General features: G+C 40.9%; 1 protein-coding gene across 4 annotated transcripts in view; it reads right to left on the bottom strand.

Moving 5' to 3' along the window:
* Positions 1–21,710, bottom strand: part of RAPGEF4 (Rap guanine nucleotide exchange factor 4) — a 298,329-nt gene that overhangs the window by 136,180 nt on the left and 140,439 nt on the right. The window contains exon 1 of one of the 4 annotated variants that reach the window (XM_058549261.1): positions 2,252–2,396. The exons of the other annotated variants lie outside the window; for them this stretch is intronic. The gene's annotated coding sequence lies outside the window, so the exon portion shown is untranslated. Of the gene's footprint in view, positions 1–2,251; positions 2,397–21,710 lie in introns of those variants that run through there. 4 annotated transcript variants of the gene reach the window in all.

Raw genomic sequence — 21,710 nt, 5'->3', positions numbered from 1 at the left:
AAGGGTTAACAGGAGCTCTTCCTGGAGCTTAAATTTTATTCTCTGTCAAGCAGTTTAAAGGATTATTTTTACGCTTTTATATTACGGAGTAGAAAGCTAAATTTGCATAAATTTTAAAGATTAAAGCATGAGACTTCAAAGAAATTTTGAGCTTGCTGCTGGCTACTTCCAGCTACAAAGGGTCTAGACTCCAGGCATTATGTATTGATTTCCTCTGCATTCACGGAACTTCGGTGGAAAAAACCAAGAACCTCTGATGTTATGGAAAGCACGCAGACATTGAAATCACACCAGAACGGGGTCTTCATTCTGATTCTGCCACAGGCTACCTGTGTGAGCTTGACTGAGTTACTTATTTCAGTTTCCTGGGTAAGGAACCTGGGAGAACAACACCCATCTTTCAGGACCTTTGGGAGAATGAGAAATAAAATCTATAAAAGTGCCCAGCACATATTAGGCACTTAATAAATGGTTGCTGATACTAATAATAATAACAAACCAAGGATTAATCAAGATAATCACAGTATATATGATGATATTTCCCAAGGTGAGAGTCTTCAGCTTCAGGAAAGAACATCCTCTACATTACACCTTCACGTTACTGAGGGTGCTGACATACACATAGGATAAAGACCCACCGTACATTCGCTGACCTGTCTGTTAAAGGGGGCTGGGGATAAATGGAATTTAAATAATAGACATCCTTAAATAATTTTATAATATACTGTCTATTTTTATGTCCACATGGTAAAATAGTCCAAGGAGAAAGTGATGGAGAAAGGAGGAGCACAAGAGAGTAAGCCTCGAAATAATTTAACAAAAATAAGTGAAGCCTTTCAGCCACCAGAACTGTTGTTTATTAAGAGAATCTTTAAAAAAAATTAATCTTACGTCTTTCTACTACATCTTTACTAGGTTCTCCCAGCCTATTAAAGCTGAGTTCATAAAATGTCCTTTCTCTGCAAGCATCATGATTACACGGGAAAAGGGCTTAGAATAGGGAGATAACGTGTAGGTCCCTTTCTTCTGTTTCTTGGCAAGAGTTCTTTCATAACTGCTGTATGATGTGTAACGCGCGATGTGAAAATTGACATGACACGTTGCTCTAAAATCTCGGAGAGCTAGAGAATTCTTAAACATATGAGGAGTGGAAAAGAAGGGAAAAAGTCAAGCAGTTGTAAATGGAAACCTTCAAGCAGAATTTTTCTGTTTACCCTTTTACTGCCATATGTTTGTCTTTTCCCCCAGCAGATCACTGGCTGGATGGAGCTGACTTCTTATGCCAAGTTATTCTGTTTCCTTGTTTCTGATGTCTATAGCATCGCATAATAGGGCACAAAGAACTTCCATCGCCACGTCTTCAGTGACGTTTAATTACATCCTGTGGCCCTAATAGAGATATTTCCAAATGGAGATAAAATACTGCTTGCTAACTCCTGGCAATTTTTAATTCATGACCAACCTGCAAGAGCTATAGTTTAGAGTGTGATAATCACAACCATAGCTCTATTGGACAAAGTTTTCTGAACCCAAATGGTTTAAAAATCCTAGACTAAAGCCCGAGAGGGATCACGTGACAAGTAAGCAAATAACGTTCTCACTCAAAACCCACCCATTTGAAATTTTCTCTCCTAGGGGTCTGTGAAGGTGCCGAGATTCCAACCAGTGGTTATAGGGACCCTAAAGTACTGTCAAGTGAGAGCAGAATAATTAACTGTGAAAAACAATGGTTTAGCCAGCTCTCACCCAGTTATCGAGTCAGTCAGATTAGCCCTGAAGGAACAGGAGAATAAACAAGCATTCACTTAGTCAAGTGACAAGGGAGGCACAGTGGGGTCCTAACAGTGGGGACCCCACCAGCCTTGGTCTAGTGAGGGGGACAACCATTCCCACATGATTATACAAGCATCTCATGCAGTGGTGCCAGGGGCTCGAAGCTTTTCTTGGGTACAGGGTGCATTGAAAATGTGGCCGGGGGGTTTGGGAGGGGGGCATAGATCCAGATTTGGGAGTCGAGGTGAGGACATGGGATCTGAGGCTGAGGAGGCTCAGAGTGGGGGGGGTGGGGGCGGATAGGAAGAACAAGGCTTCCAGGTAGAGAGGGAACAGGTGTGGTGTTAAGAGACAAGGCCAGTCTGGCAAGAGAGTCAGGACAAGGGGGTTGGGGGAGGGGGAAGGCTGTGAGGCCCAAGCAGTGTGGGGGCCAGACAGGTAAGGCCTTGCAGGTCACGATGAGGATTTTGAACATTACCTTAGTGCAACTAGAAGCAGTTTAAGTGGGAAGTGACAAGAATAGATAGGTGTTTTTTTTGTTTTGTTTTATTGAGGTAGCATTAATTTGTAACATTGTATAAATTTCAGGTGTACATCATTATATTTTGCCTTCTGCGTAGACTACATCATGTTCAGCACCAAAAGTCTAGTTACCATCTGTCACTGTATGCCTGTGCCCCTTTACCCCCTTCGCCCTCCCTCCACCCCCTGGTAACCAACAATCTATTCTCTGTATCTATGTGTGTGTTTGTCCGTTTGTTTATTTAGCCATAAAAAAAGCAGAAATCTTGCCATTTGTGACAACATGGATGGAGCTTGAGGGTATTATGCAAAGTGAAATAAGTCAGACAGGTTTTTTTTTTTTTTTTTGTGAGGAAGAGTGGCCCTGAGCAAACATGTGTTGCCAATCTTCCCCTTTTTGCTTGAGGAAGATGGTCCCTGAGCTAACATCTGTGTCAATCTGCCTCTACTTTGTACTCTACTTTGTATATGGGACGCTGCCACAGCATGGCTTGATGAGCGGTGTGTAGGTCCACACCGGGATCTGAACCCAGGCCTCTGAAGCGGAGCCCGTGAACTTAACCACTATGCCACCGGGCCGGCCCCTAGACAGGTGTTTTTAAAAGATTGTTGTGATTGCTGCCTGGAGAATGGTTTTGATAGGGAAACAAGGAAGGCATGAGCCCCTTAAAAAGAGGGTCTAAATTTGGGGGAGAAGGAAGAGAGAGGGATACAGAGCAGAGGGTGGGAAAGACACTTCATTCCTCGAGATGAAACAACCTCCAACCACTTACAGTTACGACACTAAAGCCTCAGATTTCTTGTTGAAGCACACTCAACACATCTGTATTTTCAATACGACTAAAAGGTTCAGAGATTTCACTGGAATGGTTATAACTTAAGTTAGTGCATACTCTGCATATTCGAGTAATTAAATTAGCCAGGAGCTTCTCTTAGAGAAACTCAAATTGAGAGCAAGACGTATAGACACAGTAGGTCAATGCTACTTAACTGACAGTCATAAAATCGTCTGCTCCAGAGCTGTTACCCTCAAACCTCTCTTCTTGCTAAGCCTGAACCTACTACAGTCCATCTAATGTATAAATATGATGATGAACACTGAAAAAAATAGCCACTGCCTCCTTGTTTATAATAAAAACAGTTGATTGACATTTTATTTAACCACATTAATCTTCAAAGACTGATGGACATTAAGTATAGTTATTCTGAATTAAAATGATCAAACCCAGCTCTTATCAGTAATACATAACATGGAAACAGGCAAATTCCAAAAAAGTGCTTAAATATCTATAATACAGAATTGGGATGCATTGATCATTTAAAAACCTAAAATAAAGGATCATTTCACAGAAAGTACTAGCCCAGGACTGTCATCCCATGAGAGCAAACTACCAACATTTTGTTTTTGCTTTCTTGCTCCACAATGTTCTACACAAAGGACTATAGGCCGAGCAGGATGGGGACAGTAATTCAGGGGATGCTATGGTCTGGGTGTGGCCCCCCAAAATCCATATGTTGAAATTGTAACACCGAAGGTGATGGTATCAGGAGGTGGGGCCTTTGGGAGGTGCTTAAGTCATGAGGGTGGGGCTCTCATGAATGGGATCAGTGCTCTTATAAGAGACCCCAGAGAGCTCTCTCGCCCCTTCCTCCATGTGAGGAAACCAGGAAAAGTCTGCGACCCGGGAGAGGGCCCTCACCCGACCATGCTGGTACCCTGACCTCAGACTTCCAGCCTTCAGAACGTGAAAAATAAATTTCTGTTGTTTATAAGCCACCTAGTCTGTGGTATTTTGTCATAGCAGCCCCAACGGACTAAGATAAGAGGGTAGGAAGACTTTCCTGGCCCAAAAATATATCCGAACTTCCCACTTTAGAGACATTTCTTTAGTTTCTGGCTTTGTCCCTCAAAACCTAAAATCACTGGGGCATAGGTACTGTGCATTTCTCTGGTTGTTTTCTGACAAGTTTTTCAAGAAGCATCCATATATAACCCACCTGTCCTATCTCCTTAACTCCAGTCCTACCCTGTAACCCGCAGTGGGTACATAGTATCTCAGCTTTGGCCATATTTACGCACACTGGTCACTAGAATGGAAACTACATGAGGGCAGTGACTTTTATCTGTTTTGTACATTGATGGAACTCAACAGCGTGGAGTAGGTTACTTCTTAGCTTCAGCCATTCTTGACTTTTAGACACTTTCTACTTCAATTCATTCCAAACTCCTGCAGCTCTTCTGTCCATACACATTGTTCGCACCTACCCTCTTCATCTCCCTTCATTATCATCATTTCTATTACTTCTGCTCCAAGTTGCCATAAACAATCTTGAAACACCCTTGTCAATCCAATCCAATGTATACCTACTGCATCTATCTGGGAAATCACGGTGTTATAGATCTGTGTGGTTTGGAAGCTTCTGTTTATCGTGGAATATTGTACCCCTTGAATCCTTTGAGTGGTTCCTGGTTTCTATGATCTCTCCACTCTAGAGAATCTCAGCTCTGTTTTCCCCACAGAGAGTGTTCTTAGGGGTCTTACCCAGGCCCCATACTTTCTAATTCTCCTCTATATCATCAAATATCAGATTAGGCCCTATTTCTTCCAGCATGAACACTAGGAGGTGTCAATAATAAAAGTGGTGCTCTAGTCATTCTGGAAAATAGCGTGAAAGAGAACATTATAGTGCCATGTGTCTGAGGGGTGCGGGATGAGGGAGGGCAAGGCTGAAAGAGTTGGGGGGATACAAGCTTTAAGATCCAGGCAAATGTGAGCTCCCATCCTAGTTCTCTGGTGCTAATAAGACTTGCGAGCCTTCACACGACCTAGACCCTGCCTGCCCCTCCAGCCTCAGCTCCCATACTCTTCTCCAGGTCACTGGTCTCCAACCACACTGGCCCCTTTCAGATCTTCAAGCACATTGAGCTTTTATCTCCAGGCCTCCTGCTGCCTGGAATGCACTTCCCAACACTTGGCCTTGCCAATTTCTACTCACCTGTGCTTACACACGGCCTCTTCAGAGTGGCCTTCCCTGAACCCCTAGTTTACATGAGTCTCTTGTTATTCTCTTTCCCAGCATTATGGCTTGCCATCAACATGCCTGGGTAACGTGTGGCTATGTACTGTATGTGAGTGTGTGCTGGTTCAATTCCTTTCTCCTCTGTTCCACTACAGGCTAATAGAGGGCAGGGACCACATCTATATTCTCCCACCGCATTCCCAGAATCTAGCACAGTGCCTGGGACATAGCCGACTTTCAATGATATTTGCTGAGTGAATGAATAAGTGAACGAATTACTGATAGAATTTCTTAACCACTCTGAGGTTCAGGTTCCTCAGTAATAAACCAGCAATATTATCAGGTGCCCCTCATGGTTGATGGAAGGACTGAAGGAGATAACCCATGTAAAAGCTCCTCACAACCTGGGCACATGATAAATATTAGTTCCCTTTCCCTCTACAACATGATTTCTTCTCGTACTGATTCTGCCAAGGGGCACATTTCCATTTAAAAAACTAACGTTTGAAAAAGAAAGAAGTCTAATGCATGAAGATCCACAAAAATAAATCTAATGATTTGGAGATAGGATGAAAGAAGCTATTTGAAATCATATGATGGACATGGTCAAATATCTCTGTGAGGTTTGTTTGCTCTTTATGAATAAGCTTCTTGCTTTCAGAGAAGGGACAGTTGGAGCGTGAAGATCAGTTGATGCTGATGAAAACAAAACCTAAATTTAACTCATCAGAATCTATGAATACTAATCAATTTTGTAATTTAAAAGGAAGTACAGAGCGATAGAGCAGCCAGCCTGCTCTACCAGAATTAGCACCAAAATACCCTCATTAGTGAACATTTAGTTTTAAGAGACACATGTATGAATCTTGCTGGAAAACTGGCAGCCATACATAAACAGCTAAAGGTAGAAAACGATTCATTTTACATATCCCACTTATTTTTTTCATAATTCCACTTATTGCTGTTGCTTTCTAAGCTACATCATTTTTAATAAGTTTGCCTTTTGGTTTTTGTTCTAACTACTGTTCTCTCTCTCTCCTTCCCTCTCTCCCTAGTATAAAAATTTTTATTTCTAAATAAATAAAAGCACATGATAAAAAAACTACAAGGAGCATAAAATGAAAAAAATAATTCTTTCCCCTCACTGCCCTCCACCTCCTGACCCACCCAGTCCCACTGCCAAGCGAACCACTGCTGATACTCATTTCTTCTGTAACTTCCAGAATGTTCTATGCACACACCAACATATTTATCTCAGTTGGCTTTAAACAAATGGGATCATAGGCTACACGATGTTTTAGCCTTCTTTTTTCTCTCTAATATTATGTATTAGGAAGCTTTTGCTATCAGAACACATTTCACCATTGCTTTCTTGTGAGACACCTCATTTTTTGGCTATATTCCCATTTAACCCAATTGGGGGAAGTAAGGAAAATAAATTGAATTTGCATCATTAAAATATCTTCCCTGAATTTAAGGCAAAAACATGGGTCTTATCAAGTAGTGATTTCAGTTTTAGTCTTGAAAATGAGATAGCACTGTAAAAATTTAATTCCAAGGCAAAAAAATATGCAAGCATATCACTCAGAAAATTTCTTTGATCTCTCTGATAGCTTTATCTAATTGGTGTCATTATGTGGTAACTCCGTTGACTGCCAACTGTGTTTTTATAAACTTGGCAAAGGCTTCTCATGTCACATATTTGAAGAAAAAATAGTGTGTGCTCTCTCCCCCAACACTATCAGAAGGAAAAAGAAATTTAATTAAATTTCAATCTCTGAAAGAATTTAAAAATAATAGAATAGAAATTATAAAACATTATGGATGGTGTTTGAATAACATTATGGATGGTGTTTGAATATCATTAGTGTTAAAAGGAGCCGGATTTACTGATTTTGATAACTGTGTTGTGGTTATATAAGACAATGTCCTTGTTCTAAGGAAACATGCCCTGAAATATTTAATATTTAGAGGTAAAGGGATACAATGTCTCAACTTAGCAATGACTCAGAAAAAAAGAGCGAGAGAGAATGATGAAGCAAATGGTGCAAAATGTAAACAATTGGCAGAATCGGAGTAAAGCGTCTAGAGGAGTTCTTTATACTATTCTTGCAACTTTTCTGGGTATATTTTAAGTTATATCAAAATTAAAAGTTAGCCAAAATGAAAAGGAGTCAGAGTTGAAACTTTAAATGATTACTCTTAATGCATTTATTCTGTCAACATCTGCCTTCCCCAACTCAGCTCAATTGCAGGCTCTGTCCCCATTTTGTAGGTCTGGCTGCCTCTGCCTCTCCACAGCCATTGGACTGGGAGCTCTGTCCCCACCAGCAGGGAAGGTCCAGAGCTGCCCTGGATGCCATGTGTCCAGGTATCTGGCACGCGGGGAGGAGGGGTGCAGGAGGTAGAAAGGCAACACCTCACGGCCACAAAGCCACAGCCTTTATCTATTCCCACCTCAAGACCTTGGCCACCATACCTGGGCTTCAGCCTTTACTCCTTGACAAGCACGTCCATTCCCTTGCTGGTCCTCAATGCAGTCCACAGCCTGCCTTGCCCTTGTCTGCCCCTCTTCCCTAGAGGATACTTCTCGTCCATTATACCTCTAGTTCTAGTCTGCCATACTGTCCAACCTTTACAGATGACCCCAAACCGTGACGCAATCACCTAGTCCAGTTTTTGGTTCTTTCCCTGTTGGCAAACTTTTTCGGCAGGCCCCACCCACCAGAGCAGAGGATCCCCTTGGTCTCAATGCCATCCTGCGCCAAGTGAGAATTTTCTAGGCTCTTTTAGCACTGTCGTTTTGATTGCTGGCCGCTGCCCTCAGGGGTGAGCCTTACAGCTTTTGTGGCTAGGTTTTCTGGGTTTCTTGTATTCTCCACACTGGGCCGCCTTGTGGCTCAAGGACCCCAGATGTCCCATTGCCAACGTTAACAGAGCCGATGAGCCTAACCGTCGTGCACAGATTAACCTTTGACCAGAGACAAAAACAGATTTCTGCTGCAATCTAGAAACTCAACTTCCAATGTCAATTCCCCAGCCAGAAAATAGCTACACTGGGCTTTCCTATAAATTATCTCTACAGTGCTAGAAGGAGAGAGACAACCTTTCTACCAGTCAACATAAAAATCTACACAATCTGATACAGGTGTACCATGCTTAGGAAAATCCAATATATAATATGAATGTGTGTTTTCCAATATTTGTACTATATGGGTATTCTTGATTGTATTGTAGGTTTAAATAAAGTTCCTGATGTTTTCAAAATAACAATACATTTCTCCCAAATCAATACATACGTGGCTTTTAAATAACACCTATCAAATACAGGGATGTATATTTAAATTTGGGGGAGAAATTATACCATATTGCAACAGAGAGTTGGAACAATCTGGAGAGGAGAAAACTTTAGGGAATAGAGGAGTGTCTTATTAAAAATTCCTTAGAGGCCATGCTGGGAGACGAAATATTGCCAACGACTTTCCCACACAGTACATAGCTAATCTGGACAAAAGGACTCTCCTTCCTCCAGTGAAAGTGTCAGAAGCTGAAAATGACACCTTTGAGGACAGAGATGGGGACAGCCCAGGAGGAGGGCAGCCAGGTGAGGGAATCTGAATTTGGACCCCAGCTCCCAGGGATATCTTGTCTGAACCTTCTCCACCCACCCCAAGCCCTCCAAATGATGACATTCTGGTTCATCCTCTGTTCTCTCCTCCAAGTGGAAGTGGGCTGGTCCAGCCTTTCTGCATCCCAAGGAGCTGAGATGCCTGGCCAAGGGCCTCTTCATTTCACCTATGGACGTAAGGAGCTTGCCAGAGGGAAGGATTTGAGTCTAAGAGAGACTGTTGACCAGAGAAGCCTCCAAATGGGTCCACAGAGTGAGGCAGACCTAAGGAAAGGAACGGAGGTGGGGAAGAGGTTGGAGAGAAAAAAATCAAAGACCAGAGCTGCTCAGATAATGCGGAGGAGGTGGTCTGGGCAATGCTGAGTGTGAGGTGTATGCTGTGTGGGATTCATTCACAGGGTGCAGGATACAGCAGCCACGCCAGACTTCTTCCTGGATTTCCTGTGCCCACTCCAGCTCCTCCTACTTCAGGCGTGGACCTCATCCCCATCCAGACGTTTCCCACGATCTCCACTTCCCTTTCAGATCTTTGTCTCCTGCTTCAAGAAATCTTCCATTTTGATGTTTGACTTCCAAACCTGCAACCTCCTATATGGAAATCCTCCTGGTACCCACATCCCTCTTCTCAGCTTGGATCCATGTCTGGCCACTGACTTTCCTGCTGTCCCCATCCCAGACTAGACCCCACACAGTTATTCTTAGGTTGCTCAAACACTAGGGTTCCAGCCTGCAAGCCTTGCCCTTTGATGTTGACAAATAACACAGTTCCTTTCCTCCAGGCCAGTCACCTGGGAACCTCACCCCAAACTTGTCACGCTGCCAGTTGAGCCTCTCAGCTGCAGTTTGACAGAAAATGCTTTGCACACTGTAAAGTACCGTACACATGCTATTTATGAGTACTGAACGTAGTTGCTATGCCACAAAACTAAGACACGGAGTGAAGAAGGCAATTCCAAAGATGAGAACTCCCATTTAAAAGCATCCTAGAGATGTTCAACTTCATTTCATTGAATTAATTTATTCAAATCTGGGTCTCAAGAGAATACTAGTCAGGGAGTGGTTTGTCTTTTTGGGGTGATAAAAATGTTCTCAAATCAATTGTAGTGATGGTTGCAGAACATACTAAAAGCTATTGAATTGTACACGTTAAGTGGGCAAGTTGTATGATACGTGAGTTACGTCTCCATAAAGCTGTTTAGAAAAAGAGACAACACTGAGTGGACTTCAGGATGTGAACCTAACTTACCCAATATATCCACCTGGCTGTCACAGGGAGGGATCAAAAAGAGACACAGGAAAGTCACTTTCCGGGAATTCTAGGTGGGCTCTGCTGAAGCATATCCCCTGATTTTACCCGCATGAAGTCCAAGTCTGACCATCCCTCCCGCAGGCAGCTCCCCACGCAGAAACACCGCACACCAAGAGAACTGGCGTGTGTAGGTTTCTCTGTGCTTATAGCACACAGAGCTACGCCTACTTTCTTTAGCATCTGATTTTTCCAAACAAAAGGAGAAACCAAGCACATAAAACCCAACAGTGAATTGATGAGCAACTTTGCATATATATAGAATTTCCAGGCAATAAAGCATGCTCTCCAACAAGCTTGCCTTTGTTTGGAGGAAAATTGTGCTTTGCTTTCTCACAATGCCCTCTGCCAAGCCCAGTGTGCCCTCCTAATTTAAATTAGTCTTTCCATTGTATGATCTTTCCAAAAGAAACTAATTTTCACTACACTCATTCAGGGAACTTAACCAAAACTTGAATTTTTTTATTGCGGGAGGTGGCAAATCCACAGAGTAAGGTTTTCTGGTTTGCCACAATCCTAAGATTAATCATTTTCTGAATATCTATAAATATTATTTTGATTATGTGAATGGCTTTAAATAGCTGTTTATGAAAAACAAAATACTGTAAGTCGGCAAAGAAATAAGCCTAATATAAAATGTGAGCAAGAGAATCAAACACAAATTGCACAATTATATTCTAATTTGTAGATTATAATTCAGGGTTCCATCGTGATTTATCCTGAAATTACGTTATCTCAAAAAAAAAAAAGATTAATAAGATGCCTTTTCTCACAAATCCTAAAATGCTTCATTCACGAGGCAATTTCATTCTGTCCTATCTTGATGAGGACATTTCAAATCAAAGACCTCAAAAGGAAGGTTAATAAATCTTGAGAGCTTTAATAGGTTCTGTTTTCTTATTAGATGTTAAGTTTTGTATGAAGTTCAGTAGTTCATATAATCTGGCATAAATACAGAGGATTTTTTAAGAAATGTTTAAAATTTTGATTTCTCAGAAAATGTCTTAATGGTGTTTCTTTCTCAATACTGGGTTATTTCCCAGAAAGGCTCCATTTTCACTATAATTTTCCAAAATAAAGCTATGATAGAAGAGAATATCATGGCCATGGAGAATGTTAGAAATCTGATCAAAAGTGGGTTAATTTTTTAAATTGTCATAAATATATAGCTCATCTTATAAATTCATAATCTGGACAAGCCAATCATTCTGAATGGCTTTGGGGCAAATTCTCATTGGTTATTCTTTTTTGAGAAAATGTTATTTTTATCCCTCCCCGCCCCAACTCCCTTCTTCTCACATACAAAAATGAGATATTCATCTCTGAATGCCCTTGGTGACCTGAGCATATATATTTTGGGGAAAAATTATGTCAGCATAAAATTTAGAAGAGGCAATCTCAGAGAACCAAGTTAGAAATAGATTTGCCATATATAAAATTAAACCATTTTAGTAATAATTAAATCACAGAAATTTGTAAACAATAACTCAGGAAATATGACTTTTTCGGCATGTTCACGTAAGTTAAAAATCAACATGTGAAGTTTATCTCAGGTAAAGCATGCATTGTGAACTTTCACCAAAGCAGAGAGTTGGTAGAAAGTATTCGACCTTTGGATGGGGAGGCTGCAAGAGTAAAAGAGGATCTTGAACTCCTTGGAAATATCCACTGGCTCTGTTTTCTAGCAATTGCCAATGACAAGTTCCCAAAAGCCAAACTTTTAATTAAATACTATGGAAAAGTAGGATGCCACATACCTTTAAAAAAAAAAAAACCCCACCAGAATGGCTCACGACAGGACAGGAATCAAGAGTAAGCACTAAAAGCAGAATCCAGCTGTTGTCTCAAAAAGATTAAAAACAAAGAAGAACAGAAAACATTAAAGTGAGATGATTGCAGGGATGCTGCCAGTGGACCACATAAAACAGACCCAGAAAGCAAGAACGAATCGCTCCCCTCTCCACCACCTTCCCTCACATACCAGAAGCCATAGGGAGCTCTCTGAAGAAAATGCAAAAACAGTTCCTCTGTTTGGTATTCTTTGAAGATGCTCAATGTACAAAGCATCAATCAGCCAATGAACACGCAGAAAGTTCAAGACAGTTCAAGTCCAATTCTGTGATAATGATTATGCAATGTTTATTGCCCACTTCAGGGCCAAAATAGTGCGTGCAGATGCCTGTGTATGCATGAGTGTTTTTTAAAAGGTTGGTACAAACTGGGCTGAAAAAACAGATGGTAAGATATCGATACCATTATTTTGGGCTTCTCTGAAATGACTCCTCCGAGCAAAGACAGATTTCAGCACCCACTTCTCACTAAGTCACAGAGGAGTTTTCTCTTCTCATAAATCCTCATTCTTGCAATCATTCTAAAAGCTCATAGCAGACTAAATTCCTATTCAGATTGAACTGAATGTATCATTTTTTTCCTATTTCTCTGGACAGAGTCACTTATGTGCACTTCCAAAATAAATATTCATTTTTTATGAAATAATTCTTCTACTCTCTCTCACTAAATATTTTTCCCTAGAATAAAAAGAGGAAGAAAGAAAGAAAAGTTAAGAACTAGAACTTTTATAAAGCTTAGCCCTGATTTTCTACTGTAAGCCTTGCAGTAAAAAGGAGTTTAAAATTTAGATTCAACATCTGCAAATCAATCAATGTGACATACCACATGAACAAAATGAATGATAAAAATCATATGATCATCTCAATAGATGCAGAAAAGGTATCTCACAAAATTCAACATCCATTTATGATAAAAACTCTCAACAAAGTGGTATAGAGGGAACATACTTCAACTTAATAAAGGTCATGTATGACAAGTCCACAGGTAACATCATACTCAATGTGAACAGCTGAAAGCTTTTCCTCTAAGATCAGGAACAATACAAGGATGTCCCTCTCACCACTTTTATTTAACAAAATATTGAAAGTCCCAGCCAGAGCAATTAGGCAAGAAAAAGAAATAAAAGGCATACAAATTGGAAAGGAAGAAGTAAAACTGTCTACTATTTGCAGATGACATGATATTATATATAGAAAACCCTAAAGACTCCACCAAAAAACAGAACTAATAAATGAATTCAGTAAAGTTGTTGGATACAAAATCAGTGTACATAAATCTGTTGTGTTTCTATACATTAATAAGGAACTATCAGAAAGAGAAATTAAGAAAACAATCCCATTTACAATTTCATCAAAAAGAATAAAATATCTAGATTTAACCAAGGGGGTGTACACAGAAAACTATAGGACACTGATGAAGGAAACTGAAGAAGACACAAATAAATGGAAAGATATTTTGCGCTCATTAATTGGAAGAATTAATATTGTTAAAATATCCATACTACCCAAAGCAATATACAGATTCAATGAAATCTCTATCAAAATCCCAATGGCATTTTTCACAGAAATAGAATAAACAATCCTAAAATTTGTATGGAACCACAAAAGACCCTAAGTAGCCAAAGCAATCTTGAGAAAGAACAAAGCTGGAGGCATCATGCTTCCTGATTTCAAACTATATTACAAAGCTACTGTAATCAAAACAGCATGTTATTTACACAAAATCAGATACATATATGAATGAAACAGAATAGGGAGCCCAGAAATAACCCACGCATATATGGTCAATTAATTTATGATGAAGGAGCCAAGAATATACAATGGGGAAAGGACAGTCTTTTCAATAAATGGTGGTGGGACAAGTGGACAGCTACACGTAAAAGAATGAAACTGGACCAGAATCTTAAACCATACACAAAAATTAACTCAAAATGGATTAAAGACTTGAATGTAAGACTTGAAATCATAAGTCTCCTAGAAGAAAACATAGGCAGTAAGCTCTTTGACACCGGCCTTGGTGATGACTTTTTGGATTTGACACCAAAGCAATGGCAACAAAAGCAAAAATCAACAAGTGGGACTACATCACACTAAAAAGCTTCTGCACAGCAAAGGAAACCATCAACAAAATGAAAAGGCAACCCACCAAATGGGAGAAAATATTTGCAAATCATATATCTGACAAGGGGTTAATATCCAAATTATATAAATAACTCATAAACTCAACAGCAGAAAAACCCCAAACAATATGATTAAAAAATAAGCAGAGCTGAATAGTCATTTTTCTAAAGAAGATATACAGATGGCCAACAGGTACATGAAAAGGTGCTCAACATTACTGATCATCAAAATGACAATGAGATTTACCTCACACCTGTTAAAACGGCTAATATCAAAAAGGCAAGAAATAACAAGTGTTGGCGAGGATGTGGAGAAAAGGGAACACTTGTGCACTGTTGGTGGGAAAGGAAATTGGTGCAAGCACTATGGAAAACAGTATGGAGGGTCCTCAAAAAATTAAAAATAGAACTACCATATGATCCAGCAATTCCACTTCTGGGTATTTATTCAGAGGAAACGAAAACACTAACTCAAAAAGATATCTGAATCTCTGTGTTCATTGCAGCACTATTTACAATAGCCAAGACATGGAAACAACCTAAGTGTTCATCAATGGATGAGTGGATAAAGAAAATGTGGTATACATATACAATGGAATATTATTCAGCCATAAAAAAAGAAGGAAATCCTGTCATTTGCTACAACATGGATAGACCTTGAGGACATTAAGCTAAATGAAGTAAGTCAAATGGAGAAAGACAAATACCATATGATTTCACTTACATGTGGAATCTAAAAATAACTGAACTCATAGATACAGTGAACAGATTGGTGGTTGCCAGAGGTGAGGGGTGGGGGGTGAGCAAAATGGGTGAAGATGGTCAAAGGTACCAACTTCTAGTTATAAAATAAATAAGTCATGGAGATGTAATGTAGAGCATGCTGACTATAGTTAATAATTCTATATTGTATATTTGAAAGTTGCTAACAGAGTAGATCTTAAACGTTTTCATTAAAAGAAAAAAAATTTTGTAACTATGTGTGGTGATGTAACACACATCAAATCATTATGTTGTACACTTGAAACCAATATTATGTTATACATATGCCAATTATATCTCAATAAAAAAATGTGGAAGTCATTACAGGGAAGCAATATTGCATAGTGCAAAGAGCTAGAATTTCTGGCCAGAGGTGCACATTGTGAAGCGACTGTTTTTACATGAAAGCATCCAGGATGAAGTTGTAAATGAACTTAAAAAGGCCTATGCGCAGATCTGTACAGGGAACCCATCAGATGCTAATGTTCTCTACAGACCACTCACACCAAACAGGCAGTGAGCACATTCCTCGGAACAGTGGAAGAAGTGAATAAAGAAGGTGGCTCAGTGGTTTATGGGGGCAAGGCTATGGATCACCCTGGAAATTATGTGGAACTGACAACTGCGACAGGTCTTGCCTGAGATGTATCTTTTGGATGTACAGAGACGTTTTCTCCAATTCTTTACATCTTTAAATTCAGGAATGAAGAAGAGGTCTTTGCATGGAATTATAAAGTAAAACAGGGATTTTCAAGAGCCTCTCTACCAAGGATTTGGGCAAAATTTTCTGCTGGCTTGGACTAGAGAATCAGACTATAGCACTGTAAACATCAATACTCCAGTGAGTGGGGCCGAGATTGCAGGCGCATTTAGGAGGGAAAAACACACTGGTAGTGGCAGGAAATCTGGAAAGGATGCCCAAAAGGAATCAAGTTTCAATAAAGGTGCTTTAGCTTCACATTTCTTCAAAGGCATTCCTGTAGCCCTTTCTTCCGAAGGAGGAAAAGAAAGTTAAGATTTGCCCTGAACAAATGCATCACGGTGAATATGACATTGGCTAATACCCTACGCCCCTGAGACCCTAACTAAATCAAGAAAGTCAATTTGAAAAATTAGAAATAAAGTTGTCATAAAATTAAAAAGGAAATGGGCCGGCCCCGTGGCTTAGCGGTTAAGTGCGCACGCTCCGCTACCGGCGGCCTGGGTTCGGATCCCGGGCGTGCACCGACGCACCGCTTCTCTGGCCATGCTGAGGTGGCGTCCCACATACAGCAACTAGAAGGATGTGCAACTATGACATACAACTATCTATTGGGGCTTTGGCGGGGGGAGGAAAGAGGAGGAGGATTGGCAATAGATGTTAGCTCAGAGCCGGTCTTCCTCAGCAAAAAGAGGAGGATTAGCACGGATGTTAGCTCAGGGCTGATCCTCATCACCAAAAAAAAAACAAAACAAAACAAAAAAAAATTAAAAAGAAAAAAAAGAGCCTAGAATCCTCAGTCAAAAGCTTTGTGCCCAGCTCCCGTGGTTTGGGGCAGCAATCTGGGGATCTGCTTTATAAAGTGCAGGCTGCTACAGGAATGCAGTTGCTATTGTGTTATGACGTTTCAGGAAGCTTCAGCCCCTCACCGACTTCCACTGTCTTTCACATGGACATCAGGAAGATGCTTTCATCTCTTGGTACTAAGTGAACCTCAAACTCTGCCCCAACTGCTTGCAGTTCTCCTCCAGGACTGAGCTCCTCGTGCCTCAAGGCTCGTGTGCCCTTACTCAGGCTTCCTCCTGTCTTGTCATGCCCTGGCTGGGTCTGCCCCGCTGCCTCTCATCCACTCATCCTCACAGCTCCTAACCACAGATGCACAACTGACCATTGCCATTGAGCCCTCACTATACTCTGCCAGATTTCCAGCATTGTCTCTCTCTGATAGACCATACACTCCCATTAGGCAGAAACCATACCTTATTTCTCTTTCTAGCACCAGCCTGGAGCATGGTGCCTGACAAGAGTGGGACCTCAGTAAAGCTGCCTGCACAGATGATTACATAATGAGATGCCAGGAATATATGGGAAAATTTTCGACATAAGAATATTTTTAATTTTCTAATTTTCTCTTTTAGTTATCAGTTCAAAGTCCAAGGAATGCTACAGATGAACCAAGCTATATGGAAGGCTGGCATATATGCATGTCAGTCTGGCCAGCACTGCATCCTATTCATTTTATAAGCATCTCTTAATTTGTATTCCTCTGAAAGCAGAGCTTGAAACTAGGATGCACATGCAGCTCATTTTGGAGGTGATTCCGGGAAGCAGGAGTGAAGAGAAGGAAAATTGAGACAAGGAAGGAGGAAAAGATAATAAAGGCTGTTTTGGAGAGCTGGCTATTCCACTGGTGACTCTTGTAGAACGCATCTCAGAATTTTGCCTCCAAAGCACAGGAGTCTGGGGCATTCATCTGCAGACTCCCATCCCCCATTATTTGAGGGGTACCTCCAGAGGCACCAACTCCTCCCAAACTTCTCAACTATCCTGAGTTTAGGTTGTGCAAGCTCTTGTGGTTCAGGAAGAAGTCCTGAGGCAGAAAAGCTGAGAGGCTGGGAACAGCTGAGGCGGGACACTGAAGTGCACAGGAACTGTCCATCACAGCTGCAGCTGAAAGGAAAGGTGGGCCACAACACACACTGAGCTATTGCTAAGGAAAGGCCAGCAAAGGTAAATAGTTAAGGTCTTTCATCATATTTTCCTGGATTATGCCGCTAAATAAAAAACTTGATTCCAAAATACAATCTATTAGCTGATGAAAAGAAAGTGATGAATCGGGTCATGAGGATGTCCTAGCCGGACCTTGGGGATAGAGTTCCCAAGGGAACAGGTGAATTTGCCAGCTCAGTAATATCCAAGATTTATACATCTCCCTCTCAACCAGCCCTGACTCCCAACCTCTACCTTTCCTTAATCCTCTGCCATTCACAGGGCAAACAGAGGGTTGAGAATTGCCATACATCCTCTCTCACTCACTGCGACTTCTTCTCACCATGTAAATTGGTCTTGATGGTCATTTTATAAAAATGAGTGAAAGGAGCAGCAAAGGGGAAAGGAGGAGAGACTTGCTGATCTGAGTAAGTTCAATTATTTAACAATAGCTTCCCCTCCCCTCTCTTGGGCTCTCATTAGAAAGAATTCCCGTCTACCTTATATGTTGGGGGAACCTACTATGAATGATAGCAAACTTATACTACTTAGCTTTCTCCAAGTATATTTGATAAAGCTCTTTGTATTCATTGTCACTAGAATTTCCTATGTCCATTGGAAAAAGGACAGACGGACTGCAGTGCCTTTGTTATTTTTTACCTGAACCTCTGTACCATGCTGTTTCTTTATTTGGTACGGACGACATTGGGCACCCGCCCCATCCCTCCTCTGCGCACGTGCATCCTCCATTGATGTATCCCATCTGCTTCTGCTCCCACCACGCAGAACAACTGTCAATGAATTTGGCCCCTTGTTTCTTGCAATCAGTCTCACTTTTCCAACATAAGCCTTTTAGTTTAATACTGGTCCAGAATTTTGAGATAAACAGATGTCATGGCAGCGAGATGAGGAAAAGGGACGTAAAAGCAGAAATCAAAGCTGGCTTCTAAATTAAATGCCTTTTAAGAAGGAGCAGCACAGAGGATGTTCAGGGCAGTGAAAATACTCTGCATGATACGTAATGGTAGATATATGTCATTATACATTTGTCCAAATTCATGGAATATACAACACCAAGAGTGAACCCTAATGTATACTACGGACTCTGGGTGATAACGATGTGTCAATGAAGGTTCATCAATTGTAATAAATGTCCAGCTCTGGCGGGGATTGTTGATAATGGGGAGGCTATGCATGTGTGGGAGCTGGGGGGAAATGGGAAATTTCTGTACCTTCTGCTCAATTTTGCTGTGAAGCTAAAACTGCTCTAAAAAGTAGTCTATTTAAAAAAATAAATAAGTAGGAAAAAAAAGGAAGAGGAGAAGAATAGGAGGAAAAGGAGACAAAATATACATCAAAAGATTGAGAGAAATCAGAAAACACCAGGGACACACTCCTGAAATTTCATATCTGACAGATGTCACAGGGTGATGCTTATTAAGATCAGGTAAGATCTTAGCTAAGGAAATAAAATCAAGGCTGGCTTCATGGATGCATGATCTGTGCACTCACACAGGGCCCCCTGCTCACAAGGGCCTTGCGCTTGTTTCATGTTCTGCTGTTGCCATCTTGAAATTCTTAATGATTTTTAAACAAAGGTCCCATGTTTTCCTTTTGCCCTGGATCCCTGCAGATGATGCATCCAGCTCTGAGTAAAAGAACAGGGATTGTGAGACAAGACCTTTCCTTTGCAGGCTAAAGTAGAGCAGGGAAGTATTTGTAGGGATGTTCTCAGAGCACTGCCTCCCTGCTGCTCACTGATTCTTGTTAAGCTGTCTCTCTTGGTTTAAAGATGCTAGGCATTTCAGACTTCCATGTGCCTTGTCACATGCGTCCAGTGAACAGACACGTGGGGTAGGGGAGATGGAGGAGGGAATAGGTACCCTGGTTGATTAGCACTGAGCACAGGAAGTCTTAATGGACAAAGTCCTAAATGGATGGGATTCCAACCCCCCTTCACTGGCTTCCTTATTTGCAGAAGTGGGGAAATAATACCTTAAAAAATAACCAATGATCGTTCTTCAAAATAAGATTCACTTATATAAAGCCTAACTTCACGGTGAAGAAAACACTTTAAGGATCTCTTGGACTATAGCCTAATTTGAAATCTATTTTCCTGAAAAAGGGCAGAAGAGGCAACAAAATGTCTCCCAATAGTCCCCAGGGACAACTGTGGAAACGGCTGTCGCCAGTCATCCAATTCCTGACTCTGTGTCTTGGCTCTTATCAGTGATCAAACTTCCTCTCCTTAAATAGAGCCACTACAAATATCACCACCAGCTCTCCTCGGACAAAGTTAGGGGGCTGGCGTCAGAACCTCAGCTGCCAATATAAAAACCCTCTAAATTACTTTCAGTTCACGTTGGACCTTCCGTGCTTACATGTTCCCAGTTCACTGTTTATCGTTATGATGCCTGTTCAAGTCCTGCTTTCAGTCCTGCAGGAGTTGGCCCTACCGGCTTTTTAGCTTGACAGCTGTAAAATATTAAGGCACACATCCTTTTTCCTCCTAGGGCCACAGAAAAATTCCTAGTGCACCATGGGTCATGACCCAAAACCGGTGGATATAATCCCAGAGGTACAGACCAACCTTAAACAGTTTTGCATGTGGTAGGAAGTTTTCTTTCTCAAAATCTGCTAAGAGAAGCCACTTATTACCTAGAAGTTTAAATATTGGCTTTGATTTGAATCTTACAAAATGTCTATCCATATTTTCAAAATTTTCCTTGATGACTGACATTAAAAAGTAACAAGCCAGACACAATCTGAGATGTACTGCTTAGCCTGAATATATGTATACATATATACATTTGATTAAAGCTCATCCTTGTGTATAGACATGTCCTCTCGTGAAACCTTGTTCTGTCAGCGGAAATTGCGAGTTGAAATGACCTCTACGGGAGAAGAGGCTCTTGTTATTTGGATGCGATCCTAATTACAAAGTAGCTTGATGAACAGAGACCAAATACTGCCCATGTTTCCAGCAACAGAACATAATTTGGTCTCTCAACAATTGAAATCTGTTTGTAAGCAAACAAGACCTCTTTACTGACATTATTACCATGCATCAGTATTATTGCCAAAGCTTGAACAATGGAAATCCAGCAAAAATGGATTTCTTTCATTTTAAAACATGTCCCAAAGATGTTAAAAGACCATTAAATTGAAAATAGACAGTGTCACATGATCTCTGCCAGCTAAGTAGTAAGGAAAAACAATGAGTGCCACAACCCTTAAAACGAAACTTTATAAACATTAAAAGAGAGGTTCTAGTTTGTGAGTTCTCGTTCAAACAGACCTTTGACATGATAGCTATGATTTTCCTGGTATTTTAAATTAGGTCCAAACTGTCTATCAGTTTCAGGAATTGCTCACCAGCACTCACTCTTTCCTTTCCTCTTCACCTCTTCTTCCCCTCAGTGAAGAGGTGTCTAGGAAGTCAATTAAAACTCATCCTCATTATCCCATAAGTGGTTACCAGCCCCAGGAAGATGGACGACTGGGCTCTTCGCCAGATCAAATTCCCCCCATTAGGCAGTTGGAGAATGTGAAGCATCCAGCAGTTAACTGGCTCTGGCAACATGAAACCACCATCACTCAGATAAATATGAGAAACTTGAAAAATGCTGCTTTCCATTCTGAATTTGATCTTTCACAGAAAAGGAGAAAAATATTAAGTCGATCATAACAAGCTAGGTCATCAAGCTTCTATTGCAAAGCCCATTATAGATTCAAAGCAGCTTTAAAAACATTCAGCCTCCCTGCTGGCATAGCGGTTAAGTTTGCACTCTCTGCTTTGGTGGCCCGGGCTTTGCAGGTACGGATCTCAGGCGTGGACCTACACACGGCTCATCAAGCCATGCTGTGGTGGCGTCCCACATACACGATAGAGGAGAATGGCAACAGATGTTAGTTCAGGGCCAATCTTCCTCACCAAAAAAAAAAATCATGCTCTAAAAACATTCAGAATTTACAGATAAGGTAGAGACATCAGGGACTGAGAATTACCCTTATTTTCCAAAGGAAAAAATTGAGGGAG

The sequence above is a fragment of the Diceros bicornis genome, chromosome 10 (assembly GCF_020826845.1).
Source record: "Diceros bicornis minor isolate mBicDic1 chromosome 10, mDicBic1.mat.cur, whole genome shotgun sequence".
NCBI lineage: Eukaryota > Metazoa > Chordata > Mammalia > Perissodactyla > Rhinocerotidae > Diceros > Diceros bicornis.
The sequence above is the reverse complement of the archived record's forward strand: the minus strand, read 5'-3'. Positions and strand labels throughout refer to the sequence as shown.